At 50.4% G+C, this 13,294-nt stretch overlaps 1 long non-coding RNA gene and 2 other non-coding genes across 3 annotated transcripts; all 3 read right to left on the reverse strand.

The window, feature by feature from the left end:
- Positions 1 to 304: 304 nt before the first annotated feature.
- Positions 305 to 10,971, reverse strand: LOC114811221. The gene is made up of 2 exons (XR_003758891.2): positions 10,881 to 10,971; positions 305 to 685 (listed from the first exon to the last, which is right to left on the reverse strand). It is a non-coding gene; the product is annotated as an uncharacterized LOC114811221 (long non-coding RNA).
- On the reverse strand, positions 1,991 to 2,063 carry LOC114811471. Its single transcript, XR_003759174.1, has one exon. It is a non-coding gene; the product is annotated as a small nucleolar RNA SNORD65 (small nucleolar RNA).
- On the reverse strand, positions 7,427 to 7,617 carry LOC114811558. Its single transcript, XR_003759254.1, has one exon. It is a non-coding gene; the product is annotated as a U2 spliceosomal RNA (small nuclear RNA).
- Positions 10,972 to 13,294: the final 2,323 nt, after the last annotated feature.

Below are 13,294 nucleotides of genomic sequence, written 5' to 3' on the forward strand. Positions count from 1 at the left end.
ATCTGTAATTTTCTCTATTTATAATGATGCCCGTTTACTAGTATTGATGTCCGCCTCCCCCTCAGGCGGTGAGCTCGTTGTGGGCAGGAATGGTCTCTCTTTATTGCTGCATTGTACTCTCCCAAGCGCTTAGTACAGTGCTCTGCACACAGTAAGCGCTCCATAAATATGATTGAATGAATCTGTTCTGTGGATATTTGAATCGGTCATCTTGACAATCCTCTCGCTTAAGCTAGTCACCAAATAACACTATTACAACCCAGGGCAAGCCTCCGTTTGTTCATTAATACACGTTTTTAGGTTCTTATCGGCAAAGAGAATGTTTATTTGATTATCTATTATTCCTAAAATATCATCTCGGCTTGTGAGGAATTTGAGAGAAACAGTTAAAGGAAACCAGATTTCAGAGTGAATAACCTGCCAGGCCTTCCTGCTTTGAATCTGTATCAGTTTCCCGCAAGTCTATGACAAACACTCAATTTATTGTTGAAATTCTCACTCCCTCGAGTGTACTACCATAACAGATGGAAAATCTCTGACGCAGACGTGAAAATGGAAAATCTCTGACGCAGTCCTGGGCCGACCTTCTAGGTGGATCCAGGAAGTTTTTGCGTATTCCTACTACAATCTCCCTCCTTTTTCTAAATACGCATGCTCATCCGTGTCTGCGTTGCACTTGACAGCTCTGTGGAGAGAACGGGGTCCGAGGCCCCAAGAAGAGGAGAGTCAAGAATTACTTAGCGGATGAGCCGTGCTAATGAAAACATGCGAGGCGACTCTGCCGTCTAAGCCGAGGCAGATTGGCAGAGAGAAACTGAGTCAGGATTACACAGAACTAATTACCCCAAATATTGCAATAGTAATAAGAGTAAAGCATCAGAAGGAGAAACACAGTAGTTACGGGAGTCATAGAGGTACTAGTAATACCTGTGTGACTTTAAGCAAGTCACTTCACTTCCCTGAGCCTCAGTGACCTCATCTGTAAAATGGGGATTAAGACCGTGAGCCCCATGTGGGACAACCTCATCACCTTGCATCTACCCCAGAGTTTAGAACACTGCTTGCAGTGTAATAATAATGTTGGTATTTGTTAAGCGCTTATTATGTGCCGAGCACTGTTCTAAGCGCTGGGATAGACATAGGGTCATTCATTCATTCATTCAATAGCATTTATAGAGCGCTTACTATGTGCAGAGTACTGTACTAAGCGCTTGGAATGTGCAATTGGGCAACAGATAGAGACAATCCTTGCCCAGTGATGGGCTCACAGTCTAAAGGGGGGAGACAGACAGCAAAACAGAACAAAACAAAACAAGACAACATCATCACGATAAATAGAATCAAGGGGATGTACACCTCATTAACAAAATAAATAGGGTAGTAAATGATATATACAAATGAGCACAGTGTTGAGGGGAGGGGAAGGGGGAAGACTAGAGGGCAGGAGAAGGGGGAATGGGTTGGGGAGGAGGAGCAGAGGGAAAGGGAAAACGAGTTGGAAACACTCCCTGTCCCATGTGGGACTCACCGTCTCAATCCCCATTTTCCAGATGAGGTAACTGAGGCCCAGAGAAGTGAAGTGACTTGCCAAGGACACACGGCCGACAGGTCGGTGGAGCCGGGATTTGAACTCAGTCCTTCTGACGCGCAGGCCCGGGCTCTATCCACTACGCCATGCTGCTTCTCTAATCAGGTAATCAGGTGGTCCCGCGTGGGGCTCCCAGTCTTCATCCCCATTTTCCAGATGAGGGAACTGAGGCCCAGAGAGGTGAAGTGACTTGCCTAAAGTCACCCGGCTGACAGGTGGTGGAGGCGGGATTGGAACCCGTGACCTCTGATTCCCAAGCCTGGGCTCTTTCCACTGAGCCATGCTAAGAGCTTATTATTATTATTATTATTATTATTATTACTACAAGTAGTGGAAGTGGTTGGTTGGTTACCTCCTGCTCCTCCCAGCAGGCCTCCCTCCAGAAGGGGGCGCCACAGGCAGCTTCAGAAAACAACCGGTCCAGCACAGCGCCACCTGCTGGTGACTCCAGCTGTTTTGACAACTTTCATCATCATCATCAACATCATCATAACGATGGCATTTGTTAAGCGCTTACTATGTGCCAAACACTGTTCTAAACGCTGGGGGATACAAGGTGATCAGGTTGTCCCACGTGGGGCTCCCAGTCTTCATCCCGGCCCTGCCACTTGTCAGCTGTGTGACTGTGGGCGAGTCACTTCACTTCTCTGGGCCTCAGTTACTTCATCTGGAAAATGGGGATTAACTGTGAGCCTCCTGTGGGACAACCTGATGTGCTCTGCCTATAGTAAGCGCTTAACTAATACAAATATTATTATTATTATTAATCCCCATTTTACAGATGAGGTCACTGAGGCCCAGGGAAGTGAAGTGACTTGCCCAAAGTCAGCCAGCTGACAAGCGGTGGAGCCGGGATTCGAACCCATGACCTCTGACTCTCAAGCCCGGGCTCTTTCCACTGAACCACGCTGCATCATCCAATAACCATAACCGTGGGCGACCGGCCCCCTTCATCATAATTGTTTATCATCGCTAATAACAGTGAAGTCCGTACAGCCTGATGGAGTGGATAGAGCACCGGCCTGGGAGTCAGGAGGTCCTGCGTTCTAATTCCGCCTCCGTAACTTGCCTGCTGTGGGATCTGGGCAAGTCACTTCACTTCTCTGTGCCTCAGTTCCCTCATCTGTAAAATGGGGATTGAGACGGCGAGCCCCACGGGGGACAGGCACTGTGACCAATCCTATTTGCTTGGAACCTCCCCAGTACTTAGTACAGCAGCGTGGCTCTGTGGAAAGAGCCCGGGGCTTGGGAGGCAGAGGTCATGGGTTCTAATCCTGCCTTTGCCACTTGTCAGCTGGGGGACTTCTCTGGGCCTCAGTTCCCTCATCTGTAAAATGGGATGAAGAATGTGAGCCCCACGTGGGATAACTTGTTCACTTTGTATCTACCCCAGTGCTTAGAACAGTGCTTGGCACATAGTAAGCAGTTAACAAATACCAACATTATTATTATTATTACAGGGCCTGGCATATAGTAAGTGCTTAACAAATGCATTATTATTATTAACAATAATAATAATAATAAAAGAAGCAGTAGGGGTAGTGGTGTTGTAGTGGTGATGGTAAGAGAAGTGGTGACAGATTTATCAATAATAACAATAATGATAATTATAATGGCCTTTCTAAAGTGCTTACTATGTGTCAGGCCCTGTACTAAGCGCTGGGGTAGATATAAGACGATCAGGTTGGCCACAGTCCTTGCCCCACATGGGGAATCACGATCCCAATTCCCATTTTACAGAGGAGTGACTGAGGCACAGAGAAGTGAAATGACCTGCCCAAGGTCACGAAGCAGACACCTGGCGGAGCTGGGATGAGAAGCCGGGGCCTTCTGACTTCCAGGCCCGTGCTCTAGCCACCACCTCCTGGTTCTAAATCCAGGTCGCATATACTGGGGTGAGAGATAGAACTGGTCCCTGGCTCCCTGGAAGGAAGGAGAGAGGCATGAGGGTCAAAGGTCCCCGTTTATTTTAGTTCGTTTTTTAAATTCCAGGTCTAACATCCCACCCGTGTGATGAGAGATGAGTTTCTTGTAGGTGGGCGCTGGTCCTTATTGGGTTTGCAAAATGGAGAAAGGGGGCCTGTGCACCTTGATTAGGTGTTCTGAGTCCTGGGTCCTGAATTTTGAAGAGCATATCAGAGTGGATCTAGGGGGGGAATCACGGGGTACTTCAATCAAGCGCCGCCGATTTGATGACGTCAATGGCGGCGTTCGTTAAGCGCTTACTATGAGCCGAGCACCGTTGTAAGCGCTGGGGCAGATGCAGGGGAATCAGGTCGTCCCACGTGGGGCTCACAGTCTTAATCCTCATTTTACAGACGAAGTAACTGAGGCCCAGAGAAATGAAGTGGCTTGCCCAAGGTCACACAGCAGACGAGTGACAGAGCCGGGATTAGAACCCACGGCCTCTGACACCCAAGCCCGGGCTCTATCCACTAAGCCGTGCTGCTTCTCCAGTGACTGATGAGAGCTGCTCATTAGCACCATTGAATTCAATAAAACTACATGATAAATCAGGATGGGTGTATAGAGCCAGATCCTCATCCGATTTGCACATTCCAAGCCCGATCTGTCCATTCCAAGCGCATAGTACAGTGCTCTGCAAATAGTGAGCGCTCAATAAATACTATTGAGTGAATGAATGAATATTTGTACTATATCCTGCTATATCATTGTTCTTCCTCCTGCTCCTCCTCCTGAATAATTCGTGCCTGTCTCTCTGTCTGCCTTTCCCATTAGAGTTTAAGCTCTTTGAGGGCAGGAAATAATAATAATAATAATTATGGTATTTGTTAAGCGCTTACTATGTGCAGACCGCTATTCTAAGCGCTGGGGTAGATACAAGATAATCAGATTGTCCCACGTGGGGCTCACATTTTTGAATCCCCATTTTTGCAGATGAGGTAACTGAGGCCCAGAGAAGTGAAGTGAGTTTGCCAAGGTCACACAGCAGACAGGCGGCAGAGCCGGGATTAGAACCCACGACCTCGAACTCCCAAGCCCGGGCTCCTTCCACTAAGCCACGCTGCTTCTCTGGAAATGCGTGTCTCGCATCCTCCGTACCGGCCCGAGGGTTTAAATGAAGAATGTTTCCTTCTGGACAGCTGTAATGTCTGATTTTCATAGCCGATTCTTTAAAATCCTTAGGCCGTTGAAGTAAATGTCAGAGAAAGAGGAAATGAAAACTGTACAATGAATGACGAATCACCCCACATTTTTCACTCAACATATTAAAATAAAAAGGGTGCTGAGATAAGAACCTAGATAAAATTTATATTGCTTTTCCTGTTTTGGCCAAATCTCTTTCATATTGGGAACTTATGTTTTGGTTTTTGCATTATAATGATAATAATAAATATTAATGATATCAGTTGAATGGCTCCTATGTACCGAGCTCTGTATTAACTTCACTTCTCTGGGCCTCAGTCACCTCATCTGTAAAATGGGGATGAAGACTGTGAGCTTCTCATGGGACAGCCTGACTGTATTTCCCCCAGTTCTTAGAACAGTGCTCTGCACATAGTAAGCGCTTAACAGATACCAACATTATTATGAGAAGCAGCGTGGCTCAGTGGCAAGAGCCCGGACTTGGGAGTCAGAGGTCATGGGTTCCAATCCCGTCTCCGCCGCTTGTCAGCTGTGTGACTGTAGGCAAGTCGCTTCACCTCTCTGGGCCTCAGTTACCTCATCTAGAAAATGGGGATTAATAATAATGTTGGTATTTGTTAAGCGCTTACTATGTGCCGAGCACTGTTCTAAGCGCTGGGGTAGACACAGGGGAATCAGGATGTCCCACGTGGGGCTCACAGTCTTAATCCCCATTTTACAGCCTCAGGTGGAACAACCTGATTACGCTGTATCTACGCCAGTGCCTAGGACAAGTGCTCTGCACATAGTAAGCGCTTAACAAATACCAACATTATTATTATTATTATTATTATTATTATTATTATTATTACTATTAAGCAGCGGAGTAGATACGATCAATGAATCACATTTATTCAGCGCTTACCGTGTGCAGTGCATTGTCCTAAATGCTTGGAAGAGTGCAACACAACAATATAATGGACACATTTCCCACAATCTCGGTGTCATCCTTGACTCGTCTCTCTCGTTCACCCCACGCATCCTATCCGTTACCGAGACCTGCCGGTTTCACCTCTACGATATCGCCGAGATCCGCCCTTTCCTCTCCACCCAGACGGCTACCTTACCGTTACGGGCTCTCGTTATATCCCGGCTAGACTACCGTGTCGGCCTTCTCTCTGACCTCCCTTCCTCCTCTCTCGCCCCGCTCCGGTCTATTCTTCACTCCGCCGCCCGGCTCATCTTCCCGCAGAAACGATCTGGGCCTGTCACTCCCCTTCTTAAACACCTCCAGTGGCTGCCTATCGACCTCCGCTCCAAACAGAAACTCCTCACTCTAGGCTTCGAGGGTCTCCGTCACCCTGCCCCTTCCTACCTCTCCTCCCTTCTGTCTTTCCACCGCCCACCCCGCCGCGCTCCGCTCCTCCGCCGCCCACCTCCTCGCCGTCCCTCGGTCTCGCCCGTCCCGCCGTCGACCCCCGGGCCGCGTCCTCCCGCGGTGCCGGAACGCCCTCCCTCCTCACCTCCGCCAAACCGATTCTCTTCCCCTCTTCGAAACCCTACTTAAAACTCACCTCCTCCAAGAGGCCTTCCCAGACTGAGATCCTCTTCTCCCTCTACTCCCTCTGCCGCCCCCCCTTCACCTCTCTGCAGCTAAACCCTCTTTTCCCTTTTCCCTCTGCTCCTCCCCCTCTCCCTTCCCATCCCCACAACACTGTACTCGTCCGCTCAACTGTATATATTTTCGTTACCCTATTAATTTTGTTAATGAATTGTACATCGCCTCGATTCTATTTAGTCGCCATCGGTTTTTACGAGATGTTCTTCCCCTCGACTCTATTTATCGCCACTGTTCTCGTCTGTCCGTCTCCCCCGATTAGACCGTAAGCCCGTCGAAGGGCAGGGACTGTCTCTAACTGTTGCCGACTTGTTCATTCCAAGCGCTTAGCACAGTGCCCTGCACATAGTAGGTGCTCAATAAATACTATTGAATGAATGAAAAGCGGCGGAGCTGGGATTCGAACTCATGACCTCTGACTCCCAAGCCACGCTGCTTCTCCACCTGTGCTCCTGATGTCGCCCCCTCACTTCTTCCCCGATTGCCTGCCCTGATTCCCTGCCGTGGCTCAGTGGAAAGAGCACAGGCTTGGGAGTCAGAGGTCATGGGTTCATATCCTGGCTCTGCCACTTGTCAGCTGTGTGACTTTGGGCAAGTCACTTCACTTCTCTGTGCCTCAGTGACCTCATCTGTAAAATGGGCATTAAGATTGTGAGCCTCACGTGGGGCAACCTGATGACCCTGCATCTACCCCAGCGCTTAGAACAGTGCTCTGCACATAGTAAGCGCTTAACAAATACCAACATTATCACTGCCATCTTCAACAACTCACTTTCCAATAGCTCCCTTCCCCACTGCTTTCAAGCACAGAGAAGCAGCGTGGCCCGGTGGAAAGAGCTGGGGACTAAGAGTCAGCAGGACTTGGGTTCTAATCCCAGCCTTGCCACTTTATAATAATGTTAATATTGTTGATATTTGTTAAGCGCTTAGTATGTGCAGAGCACTGTTCTTAGTGCTAGGAGAGATACAGGGTCATCAGGTGGTCCCATTTGAGGCTCACAGTCTTCATCCCCATTTTCCAGATGAGGTAACTGAGGCCCAGAGAAGTGAAGTGACTTGCCCTCAGTCACACAGTTGCCCAGTGGCAGATCCGGGATTCGAACCCATGACCTCCGACTCCCACGCCCGTGCTCTTTCCTCTGAGCCACGCTGCTTCTCTAAAACAATACCGGCCCAGTGAGTGGGGAAGGAGCAAGCTTCCAACCCACCTCCCGACTCCAAACCGACGCTTATTACAGCGTCCTCATATCGAGGACATATCAGGTATTAAACTGATAAGAACAGATACTGCACATGACCTTAGCCAAAAGGACCTGTCTGCTGAGTGACCTTGGGGAAGTCACTTAACTCCTCTGTGCCTCAGTTACCTGATCTGTAAATTGGGGAATCAGACTGTGAGCCCTTTATGGGATATGGACTGTGTCCAACCTGATTATCTTGTATCTACACCCGAGCTCCGTACAGTACCTGGCACACAGTAAGCGCTAAACAAATCCCATAAGAAACATGCATCTCCTATCCTAAAATACCCCTCCCTAACCCCATGACACCCTCCAGTCATCCCCGCATCTCCCTCCTACCGCTCCTCTCCAAACTCCTCCAGTGAGTCGTCTTCACCCTCTGCCTCCGCTTCCTCTCCAACTCTCCGACTGACCCCCTGCTCTCTGTCTTCCTCACCCTCCACTCCCCGGAAACGACCCTCTTAAAGTCAACAGCGACCTCCTTGCCAAACCCGACGGCCATTACTTCAATCTTCTCAGAGAAGCAGCGTGACTCAGCGGAGCGAGCCCGGGCTTGGGAGTCCGAGGCGATGGGTGCGAATCCCAGCTCCGCCACTTGGCAGGTGGGTGACCGTGGGCCAGTCACGTCACTTCTCTGGGCCTCAGCGACCTCATCTGGAAAATGGGGATGAAGACTGGGAGCCCCACGTGGGACAACCTGTTGACCCTCTATCTACTCCGGCGCTTAGAACGGTGCTCGGCACATAGTAAGTGCTTAACAGATACCAACGCTATCATTATTATAATTCTTCTTAAACTCCCCGCTGCCTTCAACGCTGTGGACCGGCCCCTTCTCCCGGAAACGTTGTCCAACCCGTGGCTTCATGTTTGAAGCCAGACATGATTCTGGTTCTCTGCCTAGCTCTCTGGCGGCTCCTTCTCCTGCTGTTTTGCAGCTTCCTCCTCTGCCTCCCACCCCCTAACTGTGGGGGTCCCTCAAGGTTCAGTTCTGGGTCCCTCAACACCTATTCCCTTGCAGAACTCATTCGCTCCCACAGCTTCAACTACCACCTAACTAGAGAAGCAGTGTGGCCTATTTAAGTATAATCCATCAATCAATCGGTTGTATTTATTGAGCCTTTACTATGCGGCGAGAACTGTACGACGGAATTAGCGGATACGTTCCCTGCCCGTAATATAGATCTACAGGAGCTTAACAGTAACGATGTTGGTATCTGTTAAGCGCTTGCTATGCGCAGAGCACCGTTCTAAGCGCTGGGGTACAGTTCTCTACACACGGTAAGTGCTCAAAAAATACCACTGATTGATCTGCAGCTGCCCAGACCCCAAGACGCGACCCCTGACAAGACAATCGCCTATTCAGTAGCGATGAAAATGATGTATTTGTAAAGCCCTTACTATATACCAAGCACTGTACTAACAGCTGGGGTAGATGCCCAGCGGGTTCACATTGTCAGCAGGAAGGAGAACAGGAATCGAATCGGGAAGGAGAACAGGAATCGAATCCCCATTTTGCAGAGGAGGGACCTGAGGCCCGGAGGAGTTACCTGACTTGCCCAAGATCACGCAGCAGGTCCGTGGCAGATGCGGGATTAGAACCCAGGGCTTCGGACTCCCAGGCCCGTGCTCTTTCCACTAGGCCGCACGGCTTCCCAAGGGACGTAATGGGGTCGGGTCACGGGGCGCACCTCGTCCGCTTCGTCAGCGCACCGTCTCTGAGACTTTGGGAGATGCCCCTAGCCTGTGGCCGTGGAAGAGCCTTAAGTGGATGGAAAGCGAAGTTGGTCACCAGCTTTCGGGTCTTTTGTCGGTCTCAAACGTGGCTGGTTTAGGAGACGCTCAACGGGTATGTATTTTCTTTACCCTATTTATTTTGCTAATGAGATGTACATCACCTTGATTCTATTGATTTGCTATTGTTTTAATGAGATGTTCATCCCCTCAATTCTATTTACTGCTATTGTTCTCGTCTGTCTCCCCCGATTAGACTGTAAGCCCGTCATAGGGCAGGGACTGTATCTGTTACCGATTTGTCCAATCCAAGCGCTTAGTACAGTGCTCTGCACATAGTAAGCGCTCAATAAATACTATTGAATGAATGAATGAATGGGATCGTTGCCCAGCTCTGAGTTTTTGAGACTCTCTTAGCCTCCCTTTTCCCAGGCCACCCGGAACCGGAGGCTAACCAACTCAAATTTTCAGCTCCCGGGAGAACGCTTCCGCATTCCTAAAAGCAAGGAGCGACATCTTTTTCAATAGTATTTATTGAGCGCTTACTATGTGCAGAGCACTGTACTAAGCGCTTGGAATGAACGAGTCGGCAACTGATAGAGACAGTCCCTGCCCTTCGACGGGCTTACGGTCTAATCGGGGGAGACGGAAAGACGAGAACGATGGCAGTAAATAGAGTCGAGGGGAAGAACGTCTCGTAAAAACGATGGCGACTAAATAGAATCGAGGCGACGTACATTTCATTAACAAAATAAATAGGGTGATGAAAATATATACAGTCGAGCGGACGAGTACGGTGCCGAGGGGATGGGAAGGGAGAGGGGGAGGAGCAGAGGGAGATGGGGGGAAAAGAGGGTTGAGCTGCGGAGAGGTGGAGGGGGGGCGGTAGAGGGAGTAGAGAGAGAAGGGGAGCTCGGTCTGGGAAGGCCTCTCGGAGGAGGTGAGTTTTAAGTAGGGTTTCGAAGAGGGGAAGAGAATCGGTTTGGCGGAGGTGAGGAGGGAGGGCCTTCCGGGACCGCGGGAGGACGTGGCCCGGGGGTCGACGGCGGGACGGGCGAGACCGAGGGACGGCGAGGAGGTGGGCGGCGGAGGAGCGGAGCGTGCGGGGTGGGCGGTAGAAAGAGAGAAGGGAGGAGAGGTAGGAAGGGGCGAGGTGACGTAGAGCCTCGAAGCCTAGAGTGAGGAGTTTCTGTTTGGAGCGGAGGTCGATAGGCAACCACTGGAGGTGTTTAAGAAGGGGAGTGACAGGCCCAGATCGTTTCTGCGGGAAGATGAGCCGGGCAGCGGAGTGAAGAATAGACCGGAGAGGGGCGAGAGAGGAGGAAGGGAGGTCAGAGAGAAGGCCGACACGGTAGTCTAGCCGGGATATAACGAGAGCCCGTAACGGTAAGGTAGCCGTTTGGGTGGAGAGGAGAGGGCGGATCTCGGCGATATCGTAGAGGTGAAACCGGCAGGTCTCGGTAACGGATAGGATGCGTGGGGTGAACGAGAGAGACGAGTCAAGGATGACATCTTTTTGGGGGGGGAAAGGAGGACTGTTGGGGTTTCTTTTACTTTAGGGTCACCTTTCCTTGAGTTCTGGGTGGCGTCACGGCCTGCAGTTCTCACTGCTCACCTTTCCGCTTCATCAGCAAGAGTAGTGATCATCGAGCGCTTACTCTACGCGGAGACACTGTACTCAGCATCTTGAAAAAATATACGGGTGTAAATTAGACATACTTCCTGGCTCTCGGGGGGCTCACGATCTAAGACTATAAGGTGGAGAGAGGGGAGTGATGGCAGAAGGGATGAAACTAATGATAATAACGATAATAATTCCGGAATTTGTTAATCGCTTGCTATGGGCCGAGTTCTAAGCGCTGCGGTAGATGCGAGGTAATCGATCTGTCCCACGTGGGCTCAGGGTCTTCATCCCCATTTTACAGATGAGGGAACTGGGGCGCGGAGAAGTGAAGTGGCTTGCCCAAGGTCGCACGGCTGACAAACGGCGGAGCCGGATTAGAACCCGGGTCCTCTGATTCCCAAGCCTGGGCTCTTTCCACTAAGCCAGGCGGCCGCTTTGAAATAGCACTAGAATATACTAGAACGTGGAATATTCATTCATTCCATCGTATTTATTGAGCGCTTACTCTGTGCAGAGCACTGTACTAAGCGCTCGGAATGGACAATTCGGCAACAGATAGAGACGATCCCTGCCCGGTGACGGGCTCGCGGTCTAAAAGTAAACGAGAAAATACCACATCAGAAGATAAGGACAAATGAACACCACCAATCAATCAATCATATTTAGTGAATGCTTAGTGTGTGCAGAGCACTGTACTCAGTGTTTGGGAGAGTACATTAGAACAGAGTTGGTAGACATGCTCCGTATTAATAATAATAATAATAATGTTGGGATTTGTTAAGCGCTTACTACGTGCAGAGCACTGTTCTAAGCGCTGGGGGAGATACAGGGTCATCGGGTTGTGCCCCGTGAGGCTCCCAGTTAATCCCCATTTTCCAGATGAGGGAACTGAGGCACAGAGAAGTGAAGTGACTTGCCCGAAGTCACACAGCTGCCAAGTGGCAGAGCCGGGATTCGAACTCATGACCTCTGACTCCCAAGCCCGGGCTCTTTCCGCCGAGCCACGCTGTTACTATGGCGTATGTTGAGCGCTTACTATGTGCCAAGCACTAAACTAAGCACTGGGCCGAAGACGAGCCGATTAGGTCGGACCCAGTCCCCGTCCCCCGACGGGGCTCACGGTCTCAATCCCCGTTTTCCAGATGAGGTCACTGAGGCCCAGAGAAGTGAAGCGAGTTGCCCGAGGTCACACGGCAGACAAGTGGCGGAGTCGGGATTAGAACCCGTGACCCTGCGACTCCCAGGCCCGGGCTCTTTCCACTGAGCCGCGCTGCTTCTTGATCCCTACCCGTGATGAGAAGCGGCTCGGCCTAGTGGAAAGAGCGCAGGGCTGGGAGTCAGAGGATGTGGGTTCTAAACCCAGTTCTGCTAGCTGTCTGCTGTGTGACCTGGGGCAACTCGCTTCACTTCCCTGGGCCTCAGTGACCTCATCTGCCAAATGGGAATTCGTTACCTGTCCCCCTCCTGCACCGACTGTGAGCCCCACGTGGGACGGGGACTGTGTTCAACCCGATTAACTTGTATCCACCCCGGAGCTTAGTACAGTGCTTGGCACGTAGTAATCGCTTAACGCGTGCCACAGTTATTATTAATTATCATTCAGAAAATAAACCAAAAGGCATTAAGGGTAGCATTTTACGGTATTTGTTAAGTGCTTACTATGTTTCAAACACTGTTTTAAATGCTGTTAGATACAAGAGAAGCCACACGGCCTAGGGGAGAGAGCAAGGACCTCGGAGTCGGAAGGACTTGGGTTCTGATTCCTGCCCTGCCGCCTAATAATAACAATAATAATAATAATAAATAAATGAATAAAATGAATTGTGGCATCTGTTAAGCGCTTACTCTGTGCGAAGCACCGTTCTAAGCGCTGGGGGATACAAGGTGATCGGCTTGTCCCACGTGGGGCTCACAGTTTTAATCCCCATTTGACAGATGAGGGAACTGAGGCACAGAGAAGTGAAGTGATCTATCTGCCCACGGTCACACAGCTGACGAGCGGCGGAGCCGGGATTAGAACCCGTGACCTGTGACGCCCGAGCCCGCGCTCTTTCCACTGAGCCGCGCTGCTTCTATGATGATATTCGTTGAGGGCGTACTATGTGCCAAGCGCTGTGGTAATCAGCATGTCCCATGAGAGGTTCCCAGTCTTAATCCCCATTTTACGGGTCAGGTAACCGAGCACGGGGAAGTTTCGTGACTCGCCCAAGGTCACCCAGCTGACAAGTGGCAGAGCCGGGATTCGAACCCACGTCCTCTGACTCCCAACCCCGGGCTCTTTCCGCTAAGTCGCGTTACTTCTCAGGCTCCTGCTTGTCTGCTCGTGTGACCCTGGGCAAGTCACTTCACTTCTCTGAGCCTCGGTTACCTCATCTGTCAAATGGGGATTAAGACTGGGAGCCCCA

The sequence above is a fragment of the Ornithorhynchus anatinus genome, chromosome 4 (assembly GCF_004115215.2).
Source record: "Ornithorhynchus anatinus isolate Pmale09 chromosome 4, mOrnAna1.pri.v4, whole genome shotgun sequence".
Taxonomy (NCBI): domain Eukaryota; kingdom Metazoa; phylum Chordata; class Mammalia; order Monotremata; family Ornithorhynchidae; genus Ornithorhynchus; species Ornithorhynchus anatinus.